The 21,441-nt window shown below is 45.2% G+C and overlaps 1 long non-coding RNA gene across 2 annotated transcripts; it reads right to left on the minus strand.

Moving 5' to 3' along the window:
* Positions 1-602: 602 nt before the first annotated feature.
* On the minus strand, positions 603-19,636 carry LOC124518078 (uncharacterized). 2 transcript variants are annotated; one of them, XR_006963618.1, is made up of 4 exons: positions 18,810-19,636; positions 15,390-15,484; positions 14,180-14,310; positions 603-2,918 (listed from the first exon to the last, which is right to left on the minus strand). It is a non-coding gene; the product is annotated as an uncharacterized LOC124518078 (long non-coding RNA). The 2 variants fall into 2 exon arrangements; XR_006963617.1 differs by lacking the exon at positions 18,810-19,636 and having other exon boundaries at positions 15,390-16,068.
* Between the last annotated feature and the right edge of the window lie 1,805 nt (positions 19,637-21,441).

Consider the following 21,441-nt stretch of genomic DNA (forward strand, 5'->3'; position numbering starts at 1 on the left):
TTCTGAGGGCTGGTAATAAGCTCACAAGTTTTTGAGAAATGATTGGAAAGCAATTAGTAATTCTATTTTTCATTCCGATTGCTAACAAAAGAAAAGTTCCACGTCTTGGTAAACACTGATCAGCAATCCCATAAACTCATAAAAAACAAAACTCTATTTCACATGACAAGTTTTCTGCCCCTGGAAAATTTGCAGAATGACCAAAGGAGACAGTAAACTGATCCACCAGTAAACGTACTGGCATTTTTACAGCCCCAAGCCTCCCTGCCCCTTGTTGGTTTTTAGAATGTTCCTGCCTTCACCTTATCAGGTCTGAGACCTGACAGGCTCGCTCCTTCCTTCCTTCCTTCCTTCCTTCCTTCCTTCCTTCCTTCTTTCCTTCCTTCCTTCCTTCCTTTTTAAGATTTATTTATTTGTGAGAGAGAGAGAACAAGAAGAGAAGGGGCAGAGAGAGAGAGAGGGACAGAAGATCTGCAGTGAGCTCTTGCACTGACAGCAGCAAGCCCAACGTGGGGTTCAAACTCACGAGGCATGAGATCATGATCTAAGCTCAAGTCAGAGGCTCAACTGACTGAGCCACCCAGGGGCCTCTGACAGGCCTCTTTCTAATTTTCCCTGATATGAGATGCTTGCCTTTTGCTTTGATTCTTTGATTTCCCTCCTTTTCCTGACAAGAACATCACTGGGTCCCAAACTCCACAGGCTGAACCACAGGGCGAGTTAGGGCTCAGTGGGCTAGAGGCATTCCTGCAGAGTCCCTTGTGTTTCCTGATGGCCTGCCTCCTTTCCCCACAGCCCTTCGTCTCACCTCCACATCTGAGAGATGGCCAGGGCGAAGCCCATGATGCCTACATCTACATTTATTGCCTGGGTGCTTACCCATCACCCCAAGAAGCCAGACGTCCCCAACGGCCCTCTCGCTAGGACTCATCCCCACAGAGCCAGGTATATTCCTGCTTGAGCCAAGTATATCCCCCAACTCCCCACCTTACACACTCCCAGACACCTTCATCCAGTGCTCTCTGGAATGCACAGCCAATCATCAATAGAATCCCCCAAATCCTCTACTTCTCCTCTAAACGTTCCTTTACCTTCTGCTTCAGGTGGGAGCCTGATCCCTCTGAGGGAACTGCTTCCCTACAGCTCCCTCAGGGGTTCTGGCACAGGGACAGATGTCTTCTTCCTTTCCAGAGGACTGTCTCTTCTTCAAACATCAGACTATGGCCTCCAGGTCATCCCTTGAAGATTCTGCCCCAGGTTCATGATCTCTCTCTGCAACATCACTCCTGCCCTGATTCAATGTCCTGGCCCCTTAGTTATTTGATTTCTTTTCTTCCAGTCATCTTGTCCTATGCATACCTCCCATATTCTCGATTCCAACCTTCCCCCACTACCAGTCACCACTCCTATATTTCTAGCTCACTCCTCTAATCTTCCAACACCAGTAACTCCTGGAATCCACCAGGATCCCCAACTTACATCCCTTCTTACCACCCTTCCTCTGCCACATAGCATCACCTCCCTCCTTACCCAGCACAGAGCCCATGATCTGTCGCACATCCTAACTCCCTTCCCCCTCACCTTGCTTAGGGCTCAACAGGAAAAAACCCAACCCTGTTAAATCCAATTCTCCACCCACTGATCATCTGCTCTCAAGCACGTAAAACATGCCATACTCTCTTAGATTTTATTTTCCAATGAGAAATATCTTAGACAAGGATTGCAGCACAAATAGTTTTTTGGGAGATGATCCTAAGAAACATCAGAAGAGTCAGGAAGTAAGACAGGGGATGAAAGAAAACCAATAAAGGATCACTAATAAGCAAATTATCTCTGTGGACAACTGGGGAATCCCAGTGGGGAATGCTGCCCTATGTGTTGAACATGCCTCAAAACTACCCCAGCTGAATGCTGTGGGAGCTGGCGTATTTATCCACCAAAGCCCTGTCCATTATTGGTTGAGAACTGCTTCAGAGGCACAGTAAGTCTTTAGCGCACCCTGATTACACAGTGTGTAGGCAGCGCGTGCTCCCACAGCCAGAACAAAGCCCTGAGGCAGCACATTGGAAATGCATGCAGTCATTGTGGGAAGGTGAGTGCCTGCAGGTCACCCCCCACCCCAAGCAACGTCTACACTTACTGACCACTTTCCACCTGAGATAGGCCATTAATGCTACCTGACAATCTTGTTGCATTCCTCCAGGGAACTCTGTCCCTCTCTCACACGCTCCCGGAAAACTCTTTCTCACTTCTTTCTCACTCCTTAAACTTCCAAGCTCCCCCAGCCTTTGACCTTGCTTCTTCCTTCTTGGAAATAACCAAAACCATCAGAACACAAGTGCATCCCCTCCCACCAGCACACCCACTCTACCTGCCCCTGTACCTATTCCTTCTGCCATCCTCCTATTGACCGTGAATGAGCTCAGCATTATCATCTCCAACACCGAGCCCTCCACCTGGGTGCCGTTAGCCCCATCCCTTCTCCCTACTCAAGGTCAGCACCCCTGTATTTGCTTCGCCCTGCCTGCCTCATCTGTGTTCCCGTATTAGCATCCAAACCTTCTGTAACTTCTCCCATCTAAAAACAAAACAAAAACGAAATCCAGAGACCAATCCAGGCACTGCCCATTTCTTTACTCTCCTTTACAGCAAAACTCTTGAAAAAATTTGTGTATTCCTGCTATCTCTAATTCCTTTTTTCCCATTCACTTTATCTAACTTAGAAACAATTTACCATGAAAGTTTTCAATCATACATAAAAATAAAGAATATTATAATGAACCCCATAATCACATCACCCAAATTTAATAATTATGAATGCGATACTTACTTGCTTCATTCTTTTTTTCCCTTGCTGAAGTATTTCAAAGCAATCACAGATAACATGCCATTTCACTGTTCAATATTTTGAAATGCATCTGTAAAGACATGAAAAATTTTCTTACATAACTTTAATAGTAGGTAAGAACAATGAGGTAACATCATTGTAATATATATTGTGTAACAATAAAACCAATCCTGCCCAGGTTTCTCTCCTAAAACCAACCCTGCCCAGGTTTTTTTGTCCCCACTATTCCACACAAACTTTTCTTACCTTAACATTCATGACCAATAAGCCCAATGGCCATTTCTCCCTGGTAGGAGAAATGCTTGGCATTTGCTTCGCATTAAGCACTCCCTTAGAACACAGGACTTTCAGTGCTAAGACACGGAGAGGCCTGGGCAAATCAGGACAGTTGGTTGCCCTATTTCTCAGTTTTTATCCTCCTCAACTTTTCAGGAGCAATCACAGAGGTGATTACTCCTTTCTTCTTGAACAACATTCTTTTCTTGTCTACTGGGACCCCACTCTCCCTGGACTGTCCCCCTCCCTCTCTGGCCGCTGTGCATCTGCCTGACCTCTGAATGTTGGCACAGCCCAGGAGTCTCTGTTCACAGGCCCTTTTCATCTTTCCTCACTTTCAAGTCTTTAAATACCATGTACACACTGATAACTCACGGTTTTCTATCTCCAACCCAGACCTCTTGCCTACATGCAGACTCTTATTCACCTGACTCCTTGGCATCTTCCCTTGGAAGTCTCAAAGGCATCTCAGGCTTCGGAGTTCAAAACCAAATTCTTGATCTCTCTTTGAAAACCACCTCTTCTTACAGCCCTCTTTATGACAGTAAATGGCAAATGCCTTCTTCTATCTACTCAGAGTAAAAATCTTGGAGTCATCTTTGACTCCTCTCTCTTACGCTTACTAAAATCTACTAGCAAATCTTATTTTCTTTCAAAAATCGGTGACAGTCTAAGGACTCACTTTCCCCATTTGCTCAAATTATTGCAACAGTCTGCTAACTGGTGTCCCTCTGTCATTCATTGATCCCTTTACCATGCTAAGATGTTCTGAGTTTTATGTCCTTACGTTAAAGCTTGAGAAATGTAAGAATCATGTATTAATAGAAGTGTGAAAGAATTTCCCCATGATTCTATCCTAGAGGAATATATTAGGTCATAGGCATAATATTGATGCTCTTTTAACGTTTGATTTTACAAAGAATCTATCCTAGGCTGTGTCTAGAGAGCCATAATTAAAAGATTGAGTTGTCTAAGACTGTGGAATACATTTTCCACCTTTCTCTATTTTTTAGAAGAAGCTATATTGCACATGAAACAAATAACTGGGTCACTTCCATTTCAATCCTGTTTTACTGACACAGACTTTAATAATTTTTAGAATACTTTATAAACTTGTATTAAAATGCACATTTCTCATATTAAGAAGCCGGAGAATATGAGAGGAACCCAACTGCTGGTCTCTATTCAGTGTGCCCACCCCTTGAAGCCAAATTTCCTGGAGGTAGGGGTGCCTAACTGTAGCAACTATTCTTATGTTTTAGCTTTTCATTACGAATAGTACCTCTCACAAAGTGATTTCTCTGCTGTCCCAGCAGATCATTAATTTTAGCATTGCATTGCGGTCTCTATTTTAGAAACCTTTCTTTAAAAAGAATCACTCCTAATTTGTAGAGGAATTCCTGAAAAACTAACATGACAATTGTTTCATTGCCATGAAAAATAATATGTTTCTAATTATCTTTCCCCAGAAGCTCCCCAGCAAACACAGCTGTGATTATTCATAATTCTCAATAATCAATAAAATATTGGCCAAGCCCTTTATTACTAGGATTACATGCAAAGAGGCATGGAGAATGTTACCTGTGGTGTAGCCACCAAGAGTTCTAACGGAATACCTCCTGCCACCACAAAATCGAGCTGAATACTATAGAGACAGACTTCTCTTCTCCTAAAACCGTGCTGACTTGCTCTGCACATATAAAAAGCCGAGTTAATCGTCCGAGAAACCAGTGGGGAAAGAGCAGCTCCTTGAGGCAGGCTGTGTCTTCTGTCCGGACCTCCTCCCTCCTCCTTCTGGAGAAAGGGCAGACTGTGCCTTGGCCGTCACACTTCCTCCATTCTTCCCAATTCCCGGAAGTCACAACATGCCTCCACATGCAGTTACCCAGCTCCTGATCATGGAACTGGGCTCAGTCTTCCGAGGCTGTCACGATAACTGTGATCTCTTCCACAACGTGAAAGGACTTCCACCAATTCCTAACTGCCCACGGAACTCTTCCCTGGGTTTGTTCGGCCATATGTCCTCAGGGGGGCCTGAGCCGTTGGAAAACTTAAAATGTGGTCCAGCAGGACCTCTGTCTTTGGTCCAGCGTGATCACGGTAGACCTTTTTCAGCCATCGGGGTTCAACACTGTTTAGAAGAACGCAAGTGGCAAGAGAGGCCACAGCAAAGCAAACAGCCCACTGAATGATGTCACCTGACACGCTCTCCCCAGGACAATGCAACTGGCTGCATGTGCAGGATGGTGGGCATATGCTCATGGGAAACACATCCTCTGTAGATGCTGATGAATCACACAGAGGTTCTGTGCCACCCTTCTCATACCTGAAGCGCTAATTGCCCATTATTATCTTTTGACAGGAGAAAATGGCCGAAGACCCCCCCACACACACAACTAAGGAGGTTTACGAAGCCTGCCTTACCTAATTTGATTCAGATTCACTGTATAAATACTCCATGTCACTTTCTCCCCACAGAAACAATCAAGTCTGGGGTGCCTGGGTGGCTCAGTCTGTTAAGCACCCGACTTAGGCTCAGGTCACGAACTTGCAGGCCGTGGGTTTGAACCCCGCAATAGGCTCTGTGCTGACAGCTCAGAGCCTGGAACCCGCTTCATATTCTGTGTCTCCCCCTCTCTCTGCCCCTCCCCCACTTGTGCTCTGTCTCTCTCTCAAAAATAAATAAACATTAAAGAATTTTTTTAAAAAGAAAGTATCGAGTCTGCATAACCAAACTGAGCAAGACAGCTAGTAGCAGTTTCAGATATTTTTTTTTTCATTTTTTTTTTATTTTTGAGGGAGAGAGAGAAAGTGGGGGAGGGGCAGAGAAAGGGGGACAGAAGATCCGAAGCAGGCTCTGGATTGACAGCAGCAAGCTCCATGCAGGGCTCGAACTCATGAATCATGAAATCACAACCTGAGTCGAAGTCAGACGCTCAACCAACTGAGCCACACAGGCACCCCTTCAGATATTCCTTTGGCTCATATTAGATATCACCTCTGCCAGAACTCCCATAAAATTAAGGTCTCATTGTAAATACACAATCATTTCACTACAGATAACTGGACACCCTCTTTCAGAGAGAAGCTATTGTTCAGTTTTGTTTGTTTCAAGTGAGTTTCTGTATTTCAAAGGAAAGAAACAGTGGCTGATTTTTTGTCTACCTAGCATCTGTTCCCTTTTCCTAATTAGCAGTCTGATTTCTTTTTTGGGAAATAACTCTTTCCCCCATGTGTAGTTTGGGTGGGATTACTACCTGCTGTCACAGAAGCTAAGAGACTAGATACTATTTTCTCCTATGGCATATCCGCGATAAAAACCCAACCAACTGGATGCCTCTTCTCAAGACCGTGACTCTTGAGTCACCCAAGGGTGGCAACCTTGCCTTATCTAGACCATTACAGCTATGGCATCATTCCCAGACCACAGGCTTCCTCACTCTGGAGCAGTCTTGGTTTCCACCTGCCTCCATGCCCGTTTCTTCAGGCTCCCTGTCAATCTGGGAACACCAGAGAGCTGCTAAAAAATTCCCCTTCTCTTGGGTCATCCAGAATTCCTGCCTCTTGCCTACACCACAGCACTCTGACTCACCCACTAACACAATTGAGGAAAACATACTTCTGACCCCACAAACACCTTCTCTTCGGCCTGCGGGCAAGAGAGAAGCTCAGTGAGCTGCTGATTAATAGGGTTATGTGTGTCCATAAATGTGCAGATAGGTGGCCGGGCCTGCTCTACTGGCACTCTGTGTGGACCATACAATGGCAGGGCTCTGATATGAATCACTGGAATATTCTTAACCCATTTGACCGTCCTGGGCTCTGCTTGTCAGTTAAAAAAAGTAAATCAAGAGCCTTCGTTTTTATTAACCAACCTAAATTACGTGGGTCCGGTTGAGACAGCACAACTTAGTGGCATCAGACTTTCAGCACACCTGCTTACGAGCCCTTGGGGGGGTTGAAATTTCCCTTTCCCTCCCAGAACTAGTATTATAAAAGGCTTCCCATGTTACCTGTCCTTCAGGGTCATGCATGGGAATAAAAATGTTCCTGGACGTGCTCATCTGAAATGGGTGAAAGGTTCAGGAATACCCATGTGGCAGGCAGGAAAGAATGCCATTCACCAAGGCAGCAAAGCACAAAGTCGTGAGTGAGAGGCAGGCATGGAGGGACATGAGGCTCATGGCCAGGGGTCCTCAGCATGTGGCCACAGTGAGTGCCTGAGCGGCCACTTCTATGAGGTTTATACCCCGAGAAATCCTCACACCTCACAGCTCGATAGATGTGTGGATTCCACACCAGGCCACTTGTGTGGCAGTGCCTGCTGAAGAGGGGACAGGCTGAAGAAGGGCAAACTGAGGGGTCCTATCTATCAGATGATAGAGGCATCTCTTGGCTCAAGGCTTCTGCTTATGACACCAGCAAAACAAAACAAGACAAACACACAAAAACAAATGGCCCAAGCTGGCATTTTGCTGAGCCTTATTTATCAGTCAGTGCCTCCAACCAACCTCTCTGGTGCTTTCCAACAGTTGAGAAATACGGCTCCCACAGGGAGTGGCTCACAGGACCAGTGTTGCCAGAGACAGGGTGGGGATTTGAGATCTCTATCTAGATCAACCAAACCCCAAAGACCAAATACGTAGTGCAGGCACGTAAAGGAACATTCAGAACTGAATACCCATTGGAGTCTCGACGGATGGACACTGAAGTGCAGAGACGTGGCCGGAAGGTAGGAGAAAAGATGCGCCAATAGGTCCGTCCAAACCGCAGGTCTGAGGTGTGCAAATATTTGAACAAGGTTCCCAGTTGGCTCAGGGAGGGAAGCAAGAAGGAAATGGGGCTGTTTCCTGGAGACTTGAGTTCATTACTTCTTTTTTTTTTTTAATTGCATTTTTTTCATTGAGATAAAATTCACCGTTTTAAACTGTACAATTGAGTGAGTTTTGTATACTCTTAATGTTGAGCAACCATCACCACTAATTCCAGAAAATTTCTATCACCCCAAAAAGAAACCCCATGCCCACTAGCAGTCATTTCCCCGTGTTCCTCCCCCCAACTCCAGGCAATCACAAATCTACCTTCTGACTGTGTGAATTTGCCTCTCGGGTATTTCATCTGAATGGAATCATACAATCTGTGGCCTTTTGTGTCTGGCTGTTTCCACCGAGAGTGCTTCCAAGGTTCGTCCTTGTTATAGCACATGTCCACACTTACTCTCTTCACAGCTGAGTAATATCCCAGTGCGTGGACATACCACATTTGTTGCCCCATTCAGTAGCTCATGAACATACGGATTGTTTCCACTTTTTGGCTACTGTGGATAGTGTTGCTGTGAACATCTGTGTACAAGTTTGATTGTGAAGATATGTTTTCAGTCCTCTTGGGTATATACCTAGGAGTGGAATGGCTGGGCCCTAGAGTCCCTTTACGTCTTAAAACTCTTATCTTCAGGGAAGGAGTACGGGGCAAAATGGCAACAGTGCCGTCCTTGGCTGCCACGCTCTTGGATGTGAGGCCAGAGGCGCAGAGGGAGGGTGCCATGTGACGGTGTGACGTGAGCCCTTGGTGCCTGCAGGAGTGTGGTGGTGACCACAGTCTCTCCCTGAAAAGTGCAAGTAGAAGGTGACATGGCAAAGGAAGCCAGGCGAGAATCCGAGCGAGGACCCTTGCAGGGAACATCCATTGCCTCCTGCTTGTCAGCTCAGCTCCTCCCAGGGGTCTGCTGTCCTATCCACATTCCTTCCACTGCTGTTCTTTGCAGAAGCAGCAAAACATGGGTCAGGTAGTCAGGGGAATAGGTGCAAAGAACTGATAAGATTTTGTAAGATACCACCCTGATGTCTTAGTTGGGCTGCTAAAGCCAACTACATAGATTATGTGGCTTATAAACAATAGAAATTTATTTCTCACCATTCTAGAAACTGAAAGCCCAAGGTCAAGGTGCCATCATGGTGGGGTTCTGGTGACAGCCCTCTCCCAGGTTGCAGACCACCATTTTCTCACTGTGACCTCACATGGCAGAGGGAGCGTTTCTTCAGTCTCTTTTACAAGGGCGTTGATCCTATTCGCAGGGCCCCACCCCGTGACCTAATCTTTCTTCCCTTTGTCATTATGCTCTGTGGTGACAGTCCAGAGTTTGGACGCCCTGCAAACACCCTGCCTTGGTCCAGCTCATGTCCAAATTTCCCCTTCCGACACAAGAGCGATTTAGTGATGTTCCTGGCACCTTGTGAAACAATGCACGCTATGACATTTCTGACCTAAAATGATGCTCTTCTGTGCCTTCCCCTTCCTTCCCTCTGTAAACTGCTACCCTGGCCAAAATTGGCCAGAAGAGAAGGCACACCTTTCTGCCAATCTAAGCTTGTCTTCTTCTGACTTGTCAGGCTATTTGAGTTCCTTTCCTCCCATAAATCCCAAAGGCACCGTAGCAATAGTTCAAATGGATTCTCACCCTAAAAGTGCAGATGCCGAGGAAACCCACAGGATGACGACAAGGCTGGTCTTCTGTTGTGGTGGTAGCGAAGACTGAAATGTTGTTTGTAGAGCTAATTAAAATGAAAAACAGAGAGTCTCCCTAATATTAGGTTTGAAGGTAGCTGTCTGGGGGGAGATTTGCCTTATCGTGCGCCTCCAGTCGGCACAGATCTAGCCTAGGTGGCTCACAATGCTGGCAGGTAAAAGGGCCCTACTCATTTTAAACACCGTTTTCCAATGCCTAACTTTACATGGTGGGTGCTCTGCTAGGAGAAAGGGATACAAAAATTATTAAAACACTATTCTTGTCCTCAAGGAATTTATAATATTATTAGAAATATGTGAGGGAATCTGGTATGTTGGGCAAAAGAGAAAAGTTGAAGATTCCGGGGAAGATTTCGGGGAAAAGGGGACAGAGCCAGTACAGGCCAAGATCACTTAGCCTCATCGAGCGCCCTGAGGCTGGAAAGTCAGCAAGCCATATTCCTTCTGCTTCGACCACTGCGGTGGGAGGGGGAGAGGGAAGACTAGTCCTGTGGATCTAATGAGCCCACCTGCACCTTTCCTTGTGGCCTTAAACTCCGCAGATAGTCCCCTCTCTAAGCGCTACTAAAACCACAAATCCTAGATAATCCCTAGGGTGGAATTATTTGCTTGGAAGGCAAAAAGATGCTAGTGGCTTCTTTCAGAAAAGTGTCTATCTCTGTAACTGATTGAATCAAGTGAATCCCTACAGTCTATGGTAGGGATTCTACTGTATTCTAATTCTAAAGGCATTGATGACCCAAATATTTATATATCTTTTTAAATTTTTTAAAGTTTATTTCTTGTTGAGAGAGACAGAGACAGCATGAGTGGAGGAGGGGCAAAGAGAGAGGATCCCAAACAGCCTCCATGCTGCCAGCACAGAGCCTGATGTGGGGCTCGAACTCAGGGAACTGTGAAATCATGACCTGAGCCAAAATCAAGAGTCGGACGCCTAACCGACTGAGCCACCCAGGCATCCCCAAATATTTATATGAATACATTGAAGCAAGAGGGTGCTGGGGTGCAGTAAGAGCGTCTATAAAAGGCAGTTCCCTCACAGGCCCCGCAGCAGGAAGAGCACAGGGCCAGCCTGGAAGGGGCCACCACAGCGTACTGTAGCTTGGAGGCATTTCTTCTACCAACAGTTGGGACTTCAGCAAATTTTTCAGATCCTTGTCAAGAGCTCTGAAGCATTTCAGTCCCAGAGCCGTGTCTGGGGTCAGCACTGGTGCTGTCCGCTGTCGGTCTGGGAGACACTATGGGGATGACGGGCCATCGGGGAAAAGGTGCTTTGTGAAGGACACAGCACGTCGTCACTGACTGCTTTGGAGTAATGTTTTACGCCCTTGGGAACGTTCATCTGAAGCTACCTGGTAAACATGGACCTTCTCACAGCTGCTGGAAGGTAAGCATCCCTCTTTGAGGAGACTGAAGGAATTCTCCCAGAGTCTGAGGGTGAGCTCCAGAGGCAGGACGGGAAACCCATTTGTGGCCCCAGTTTTTTGAAACGCTGTTCACTTGCTTCACACCCTCATCCTCCTCTTGGAGAAGCAGGGAAGGCAAAGCCAGGAGGCTTTCACTGCTTAAACTGTTAACTAGCATTTTCCCGAAATGTGTTTCTGGTTAGTTTAAAGAAGGATAAACAAGATTTAATAGCTGGCAATGAATCACATTTTTTTTTTGCTCCCTAAATGCTATTTGGATCCACTCAAACGCCTGTCATTCTACTTTTGTACAAATAAATAAATCTCCTTTTCTTTCGTGCATTTTTCTCTGTCCTGCATTTCCTAAAATACAATTTGTTTGACGGATGAGTTAAGCAGTTCTGAGGTTTGTTTTTGGCTCTGTAGGCAACTGGGTTGTTTTCTCATCATAATTCAGTAGGACAAGGTTACCACCCCACAAACACTAACACCTCATTTAGAACCAGAAGCACCCCCCCCCCCCACATACACACACACAGAAGAAAGCAGTTGCTGGTGTTCTTGGTATAAGTTTCAGTTTACATCTGTAGTTTCCTTGCATCGACATCTCTGCCCTGCCCCTCCCCTTTCCTCCTGTTTTAGTTTTGCGGGGGGTTCGGGCATGCACACACGTTCTGAAGTGTCACTGCAGACAGACAGAAAGTAAACTTGAAAGGAAGGACAAGGAGGCCCGTCGTGTGCTCAGGCTTGGGGTTCTGGACCAGAAACCTGATAAATAGGGACCAACCTCACTGTAACCTGAAAGCAAAACTACCCAGAGTATTTTTTTTCTGCAACGCAAACCACATAATCATGATTTTTTCTTTACATGAAAAATTTGCACAGGAACTAAACCTTATGTGTTTTTGAAAGTCATTGTACTGGAGGGAAACAAATGGTCTCCGCATAGTCTCAGAATCAAGGTGACGTTTCTCTTGGTTTCCAGTCACCAGTTGAACAGAGAAGTGCCTTTTAAATAACTGCCCATCATAAGAAAAGATGAGGCAGGTCTAGAAAAGTATGTCAAAGTTCTCGTTTTTAAGTTCTCACTAATGCAGGGTCTGTGAGCCTGTTTCAAATGATCTATCAGTGCTTCTCATAATCAGAAATGTCGTTGCCCAGGAAAGAGGCAGAAGATTCCAAGAGAAGGAGGCAAACCCAGAACCCAGAGGTGGGCTCCTTTTTCTGCCACTTTGCTGGGTGGTTGGGGAATGAAGAGGAAGGAGCAGGTTTCCACCCAAGAGTTGCCCTGCCGACCTCCCTCCCTCCCTCCCATTCCAGCTGTCCAAGCTTCTCCACAAAGTCTGGAAGCAATATGGCCTCACCTGAAGATTATTTCCCCAAGGTTTTCAGATTTTTTTCAATTACAGTACTGTTTGAGTCTGCTTTTTAGTACTTGCTATATTGTATTGCAATAATCTGTTCGCAAGCCTATAATTATCTCCAGAGTAAGGACATTACCATCTTTGGATCTCCTGGTATCTATCATAGACCATGTAATAACACAAATGAGTGGGGGCATGAAGGAAAGAATACTCAACAGCACTGACTAATAATCGAGTTCCTAAAAAATGGCAATAATGAGATGTAATAGTCCATTTCCCTTTCCAACTGTCATTTATCAGCCATCTATAATGAAATATGCAATTTTTAAAAAGTAACATTAAGGCTATGATTCCTAGTAAGTTTCGTGAAATTTTGAAAACTGCTTCATGGGATGCCCACTGGGCCTGGTTTAGGAAATGCAAACTAGTTCTTGGCCCAGGCCAGTCGTTCTCAAACTTGAGTGTGCATCAGAATCACCCAAAGGGCTTCTTGGAACAGATTGCTGGGCCTCACTCGCAGAGGTTCTGGTCCAGTAGGTTTGGGGAAATGCTGATGCTGCTGGTCTGAGGACCACAGTTCGATGAGAGAACAAGCAGGGGTGGTGGGTGCTGAGTCTGTAGTTCTTATGCTGACCAAACTGCATGACATCTAATAGGCCATTCGCCCGTCTCGTGGTGGCTCAGGTAGGGGGGAAGGACAATGAATGGCATCTCAAACCCACAGAGCACTTCAGAGCACGAACGCTGGGTCACTTACACAATCACACCTTTCTCAACCCGTTTTATAGGGATTGAGGCTAATGGTGGGAAAAGAAGTAAAAATGATGATGCTTTGGAAAATCAGAAGTACTACGCAGAAATGTGCTGTTTTATCCTCGCAAAGATCTTCACTTTGTACTGGGCTTTCCCACTGGGGCTTGCCTGCATTGGCCTTCTTAGCATAGAAATACTGACGTTAATTTAGTGGAACAAACTCCCTGCGTTAGGAAACGTGAAAAATGGCTGAAAACATTCACGTATTGGGGTTTACGTCCTGGGGGAAGTACACAATTTTCCGGGCATTCTATTAAACTGATACAGAAGGACTGGCATCTGTTCAGTATCTGTGCATATGTCTCTACCCACTGATGCTACAGCCACCAGGGTTGTTTCCTGGGGATCTGCTGGCAGCCCTGACTCCGACATTAATCAACTTGACATCTGGAACCAACCTGAGGCACCCCATCTGATTGTCACAGATGCCTTTACTTTTCAGCTGTCAGCAAAGAGATTATTCAGTTAAGGATGCCAGGTCTACACCACACAATCTGTGTGGAGGAGGGCCGAGTGGTGTATTAAAAAGAGAGCTGAATAATCTGGGAGTGTGGGCAAGACAAAAATTTCCCTCGGTAATCTGTCAACTCAGACCTACACCAGGAAAGCATTTTGCCTGCAGCAGCAAAATTACTGTGGTCGGGGAGACCAGGCTAGATTATGCTCTACATATCCTTGGAGCGCATATTTTGCCCATTTTTGCAAATTACAATCCTCCTTGAGCTAACTAAATAACAGCAGCAGCTACTTTCAAAACCGTTTAGCCCCCCTTGGTCTGTTGCAGCCAGGCCCGCATTCTTCAGGAGTCTGGGGAAAGATGTGGACACCTCTTCTTGGGTGAGTTTCAAAGAAGACTGGACACTGCTTAGAGACTAGCAACCTAGTCACTGTCATTATCACGACAGCGGCATGGGATGGGGCTGATAGGCACAATCTCAGTTACATACCTTTTTGATTTTAGCATTCCACGTGTTCTAATATGGAAAATGAGGCCCAGGACATTATCCAGAAGAACTGCTTGTTGGCAATTGCTCTGTGATGTGTTCGGATGAAGCAGGCAATAAGGAGTCAAATTTCACTTCATCAGGGAGGAAAAAAAGAAAAAAAAAGCTCTGTAGATAACACTGTAAATCAGCCAGGAGACAAATGTCTGCCTGGATTGTCACCCACCATTTCACGGCATTGATTTCTCAAAGCCTGAAACCGTAAAGGACCCAATCCAGAGCGGAAGGGCATCCTGGCGTCCCATGTTTGCTGATTTAATTTTCCTCTCTGAACACACGCAGCCCCATAATTAGAACATTTACCAACCATAAATACAATTTAAACTCTGTACATGTGTGCCTACATGTGTGGAGAAGTTTAAGCTGAGATACGGTTTCAATAAAAACAATCCTTCTGCGCTGATTAGAATGTGTAAAGAGGAAATCTGTTTATACCACAATCTACTCAAAACTTGTGTTGGCAGCAACACTCTTGGCTAATAAATGTCAATAGCAAAGCTACATGGAGAGTATGAATTAAACTGCTCACAATCTGGAGATTCAGAGCTCAGTCTAGAGTGATATGTCCAACTAATTCCACTATGTCTGTCGTGAAGAAATGCCATCCATAAGCCCTTGGCGAAAACACAGACTGCTAACGGACGGGGCCTGCTTAGCGATGTTTGTCCTGCTGTTGAGTTTAAGTCCACCCTCAAAAGGAAAGGAGTTCTCAGAGGAAACTGCAGAGCCCTGCAATGTTTTGGAAGGGGGTTCATATTTATTCACCTTCTCTTAAAAATAACACTGGTAGCACGAGGAATGAGATTATCAGAATGATTAAAAACCAACAGGGCATTTAATTTTTTTGATGCTCTATTTCTCATTTCCTGTTGATTTTATAAGAATTAGCAATCGGGGCACCTGGGTGGCTCAGTCGGTTGGGCGTCCGACTTCGGCTCAGGTCATGATCTCGTGGTCTGTGAGTTCGAGCCCCACGTTTGGCTCTGTGCTGACAGCTCAGAGCCTGGAGCCTGCTTCGGATTCTGTGTCTCCCTCTCTCTGACCCTCCCCCATTCATGCTCTGTCTCTCTCTCTCTGTCAAAAATAAATAAACATTAAAAAAAATTTTAAAGAATTAGCAATCGAACACTGTCCATTGAGTCCATCTACACACCTATTCATCCAGAAAAATAGCAGCCCTGGTCTGATCAGTGCAACATCCCCTCACCGTCGACAGGACTCAGGACAGCCCTTCATCATACTCAAGAACTGGAAGGGAGAGGAAAAACACAAGTCGAGGAACTGAAGGTGGTGAAAAATCACAAGGGACTAATGGGCACCATATGCAAGGGTAGAGTGAAGGTGTGGGATGCGACAGCCACCTGGGAGGGGTAAATGTGTCCCTCCTGTAGCGAACTTTTAAAGAACCACCTTAGGATAAAGTAGGCATGACCAGCCATACAGGTGAGAGTCATAGAAAGATTTCTGGGTGATCAACAGCCTTCTCCTTCAGGTTGGCTAGGGAGTAATCTACATTTTTTGAGCTGGAAGGAAAGGAGTGGGGGCAGCTTACCTGTAATAATGATAATAAAAACAACAATAACAGCAAATATGTGCTACATGCCAGACACTGTTCTAAGCCCTTGACACTTATTAACTCATTAAATCATAACAAAAACAACCCTAGGAAGTATTACTACCACCCCCATTTTACAGATGAAGAAACCGAAGAACTGCAAGAACTTCCCAAGGTCATCCACTCAGTAAACGGTGAAAACAGACTAAGGCAGCTCATTCAGAGCCACATGCTTTAGCTTGAGTCTCTGCTGCCTCTCGAAAGCACTGATACCTAGTATATTGAGCACTGTTCTAAGCAGGCTCCAGATATCCTTGCTTATAACGAGCACTCCATTCTGCCTCTTGACATGGCTGACAAAAGTCAACTGAGTATACCATGTCCCCTGTACCCTTTTCTTTTGTCCCATTACGCTTGCTCTAACTCTGGAGTCAGCCAGAAGCCCTGTTACACTCCAGAGTGACTAAGTTTGTATTTGTGGGGCCCTAGGCTGTCAGATGGAATGCACATGCAGCCCCACCCTCAGACCAAGTGCCTATTCTTCTCCAGGTTTTTCAGGCATTCACTCAGATCTGACTTGCGGTTGAGGAAAGCTGTGTGCACCCATGGAAAGACAAAGAGAGAGTACAGGCAATTTTTTTCTGGTAATTCAGATTCAAGAAAACCTCCAGACAGCAGTCAGGTCATTGACAGAGCACTTGCAATATATTTAATCGGTTCTTTCACTTGTGTTATTTCACTTAATTCTCATAACAACTCAGTGAGGCAGCCAATGTTATCTCTGATTTTAGTGGGAAAAAGACTTAACATTCAAGAAAAGGTTATGTGACTTGATCATACATCAAGTAAAAAGTACAGCTGGGACTCAAAATCCATGTCTATATCACGGTGCTGAACTCAAAACAATCTTTCCTTCAGCACTTTGTAAATAACAACAGCAGCTGTAACTAACTAATCTAACTAACTAACCAGAGCCTTGCCCTCAGCTGATAGGATAAGAGCAATTAGTAGCTGGAATGGACACCTTGGCTATATTCATTCGGGCAGCCAGGACGTCCACACAAGATGGGGTAGGTTCCACGTAGCTTCAGGCCCATAACCCCTCTTCTAGGATGAGATCTGTCTCCACACCCCGCCCTGGAGTGCATTTCTAGGGAGCTGGAGGCAAAGGGTCTTCAACAAGGGGCCCTCCTCTGTAAAATACCATTCCTCTTGTTCTCCTGAAAGCCCTGGTTAGCTGACCCTTCAGGCACGATGAAAGATAGCTTTTTTTGGTTTATTTTCCCCAGACAGTTGGAGGAATGTTGTTCTGGGCCAGTGTTCAGTGGGTTTGTGTTTTTGTTGCTGTGTGGTGCTTTGCTATAGTGGTATTACCATATTTTGGAAGTTTTCTAAACCATTGCCCATGCACCCAGGGGTGACTATTAAAATGATGAGAACATTTTTATAAATCATAAAAATAAATAAATGTACAAAAGCACAGTTAGTAAAATGGACAAAGCTAACTCAGCTTAAAAAAAAAAAAAAAACCTGAAAGTATTTCTTTCAGAATCTGAGTTTTGTGCCTAAAAGGAAGTCCATGGGGAAAAAAGTATACATTTTAAGGGAAAAAAAAACAAGTGAACGTGAATAACACAATAAATGGTAAATGCTGACTTGGATTGTATATTTTATCTTTGTATCTAGATGGAAGAAATACAGATATAAAAAAGCAAGCACGTATGCATTAGGAATAACTATAATGCTATGTCTTATTTATGTATAATCATTCTTTTGCTAGAATCAAACCATGCATGACAATTTTTTCTTTTTAAGTTGCTTTTTAAAAAATGCTCGTTTTGTTCTTTCTCATCCAATAGCTATGATCTTTATCATATCTGAAGGCCTATCAGCATAAGAGATTATGGCCAGAACCTGCTAAGAACATTCAGAAGCTAGACCTTCTGGATCGTCTGCTCACCCCCTCTTTCTCCTTCTCCCATCCACTGCTTCCACCCACCCCGTCCACTGCTCTGCCAAGATCTCGTCCTCTACTAGTTGAGGGCTTCCCTGGCTGCACATAAACCGAATCCTTGTCTCCCTGGGCATCCCTGAAAACACACATAAGTGGTTTCCCAAAACAGAAGAAACTGACTGCCAAATACTCCGTGTGCTGGGCAAAATTTCAATGAGCAAATGAATACATAGAGGAAATAAGAATTAAGTGCTTAATAGTTCATTAATGGGTAACTGTTTACAGGTTGACAGTCATTTTAAAACGTCTGTTTTCCTTTAGAGATTTTAGGGGCAGGCACGGCTTTTGGCCTTCACGTGGGGAGGGGGAGACCGGAAAGTGAGTGTGGAGAGCTTCTCACTTGTGGGGCTCCTCCAGGATCTTTAAGGCTACCCCACTAGTAGTGCTGACCCTGGCCTGGGTTCCTGTCTCCTAGCACAGGGGCAGGGCAGATTCAATGGCATAGGGTCATTATGGATGATTACAGTTATAGATCTTGGGCAAGATCTAAGGGAAGCAGGCTTCAGACCAGTTGAACTTAAACTAGCTTTGTTCTCAATGCCAAAGTAGATGGGCCGTGAGAGTCACCCTACCACATCCCACATTATTAGTGGCGGGGGAATGTCTTCCCACAGTGTAATACTTTGCAGAGGCAGGTGGTCCTAGAGTGAGCCTTCTGCCACCTATAGAATCGATAAGACTATGATCACTAATGGAACATTCAGTTCTCTGTGTGTGTGGTCTGAAAAATCAAACCAAAGCCTGTGTTATGGGGAGGTGGGGGGAGAGGGCCGACAGAATCAAAACAGCAACTGTATCCAAATTTTTTTTTTTTTTAACTATGTCAAACGCATGTGGAGTATTAGAATCAAACAGTTTTCTCAAGGAGAAACAATTATTTTGCTTTCAAACACCAACCAGGTAAAAACAGTCTCAAAACCAATTAGAAATGCAGGGGCTTTTCCACCGTGGTTATTCTTTCCAATCACATGCAAAATTACAAGTACTTTCTAGAAATTACTCACACACAATTAAGTCCTTTAGATTCATCCTGTGATGGGGGCAGTCTTATTGGGCAATGTTTGTCCTGGAACAGCTGTTGAGATCCTAGCAGGAGAAAAGCCCACATGATTCTTTAGCTCATAATCCAGTTAGTTTATTTTCTCGAGATTACCTGTGGGCATCATGTTGATGCAAACAGTAACACAAGCAGCTCCTGGATGACAGCCAGAAAATGGAGCTCCCCCTAACCTCACCACAGGTGGAGAACGATCAGACAATATATTTGGACTTTCCCTCCCCACCACACTCCTACAAACACACAGACATACACCATGAACTCCAGATTTGCCCTTAATGTCATCTCCTGGTGCCACTGCAAGCGCAGAAGGGGCAGGAAAAGAAGGACAATAGCTGAGCCACACCCCGTCTGGCTACTGACTTCCTAGTCTCCTCTTCTAGCTTTCTCTCTGACAGGACCTCAGCATCACTTGGGTCTTGGGAAGCTGGTGGCTTCCTCATTCTGTTCCCTCAGCAATACTATGCAAGCCCTTCCTACTCCCTCCTACTCCTACTTTCTACTTCCTACTAGATAAGGATATTCTCAGTTTTCTAAGTCTCTTCTCCCCGAGCAAATTAGAGGCTCCAAAAGGGCAGGCAACACATCTGTTCCTTCTGTGCCCATCATTATTGCTAGTGCAGTACTAAGCAAGAGCAGTCTCTCAAAAATAAACTGTGTGAGGAGTCTCTCTGGTGTAATTTTTGGTCAGTTGTACTTGATGGATAAGAAGGACAAAAGAAAACGTCACGGGATGCCTGAGTGGCTCAAACAGTTAAGCATCTTGATTTCGGCTGAGGTCATGATCTCACAGTTCATGGGATCGAGCCCCATGTTGGGCTCTGCACTGACAGCACAGAGCCTGCTTGGGATTCATTCTCTCCCTCTCTCTCTCTCTCTCTCTGCCCCTCCCTCACTTGTGCTCTCTCTCAAAACAAATAAATAAACTTAAAAAAAAAAAAAGAGGGGGGCCTGGGTGGCTCAGTTGCTTAAGCAACCAACTCTTGATTTCTGCTCAGGTCATGATCTTATGGTTCGTGAGTTCGAGCCCTGCATCGGGTTAGTGTCAACAATGAGGAGCCTGCTTGGGACTTTCTTCCTCTCTCTCTGCCCCTACCCTCCACCCCCCCGCCCCCCGTCTCTTTCTAAATAAATAAATGAACTTTAAAAAAAGAATTAAAAAAAGAGAAACATCAGGAAAAACAGTAAGTCAGCCACTACTAAGAAACCCTGTTAAACTAAAACCCTGTTTTTATGATTTCCCTGAATATGTGAGCACTGTACTCTCAGATAATTCTGTTGTCTTTCCTCGTGCTTCATGGCTATGCTGACCACGAATACAAAGTAGAATTTTAACTTTAAAATCATTCCTTTTCAGGACAAACCTTTCAGCAGTCCATCTTCATGAATTGACTAAAACTAGCTTCTAGAGTTGGGGTCTTTTCACACTCTCTGTAGATTTATTTTCAGTAAAAGGTACTGAAAATGCCACAAAATAAAATGTTCAAGGATCTCAAAAGAGAGCTTGTCCCCTATAATTCAGACCTATATCCAAGTAGTTATATAAATTCTTGCTCTTTGTCACAAATCAGTGGATTATTTGTTGTTGTTGTTGTTGTTTGAGCTTTAAGGGGTGGAGTAGGTTGGGATTTTCGCTCCTTTTACCCCTGGAATATTTTCTTAAAAAGTTTTAAATTATTCATCACCAGTTTCTGCATAAGTAAAATAAAGCAGGGAATTGACCATGAAGTAGGAACTCAGGGCTTGCCAGCAGACGGGGATGGGGGTGGGGCGGGCTTATTTCCTTTCACCTTTGGAAGAGATGGACACTTTATCTGTGGGGACACAGGTTCTGGCCTTAGATCTTTGTTTTCCCGCATTTACCCAGGAGCAGGCCTCCACCCTAATAGAGTTAGCAAAGGTCACTTCTCAAATCCTTAACACTAAGACTTGGGTCTTCCTTTGCAGAGGAGTCATTTACTGATTTTTATGGCCTCCCACAGACAACTATGACAGTTCCTCATACTAAGGTTAAAAGAACAACTGAATATTGCTCCTTTTACCAAAACAGCCTCAGTTACATTCTCCACTGTTTGTAAAACATTGCAGTTGTCTCCTCTCCCAACTTTTCCTCCCCTTGAAAGAGTAAGTTAGCATGGCATGAAGAGGAAATGGCTGATTTCTGCCGAGACACTGGGATAATAACCCAAACCTCAGACGCAAGCCCTGACCAGTCACCGCACCCTAACCTGGGCTCGGGGCCTGCTCCGCAGACCAGACCTGGAAGAAGCCTGGCTACGGGAGATGAGGCTGCCACCAACCTGCGGCTTTTCACCGCCAGCATGGATTAAGTAACACCCGCAAAATCACCATTTGCACACATGCCAGGGGCTGATTACCAGCCTCTCCGCCAGGGCTGCGGACTCGATTTCAGAGCAATTTCTCCCATTACTCAGCCCCAGGACAGCCGGCCGCGTCTCCAGGCACACTCCCGGACGTGCGGAGGCCACTCCGCAGCCACCTCGCGGCTCTGGGCTCCTCGCCCCCCACCCCCGACGGGCACCGGCAGGCGCCCAAGGCGGGTCAAAAACGAGACCACC

This window comes from Lynx rufus, unplaced genomic scaffold (genome assembly GCF_022079265.1).
Source record: "Lynx rufus isolate CCGP_SWC_20201006 ecotype Redwood Valley unplaced genomic scaffold, mLynRuf1.p SCAF_1, whole genome shotgun sequence".
Classification (NCBI taxonomy): Eukaryota; Metazoa; Chordata; class Mammalia; order Carnivora; family Felidae; genus Lynx; species Lynx rufus.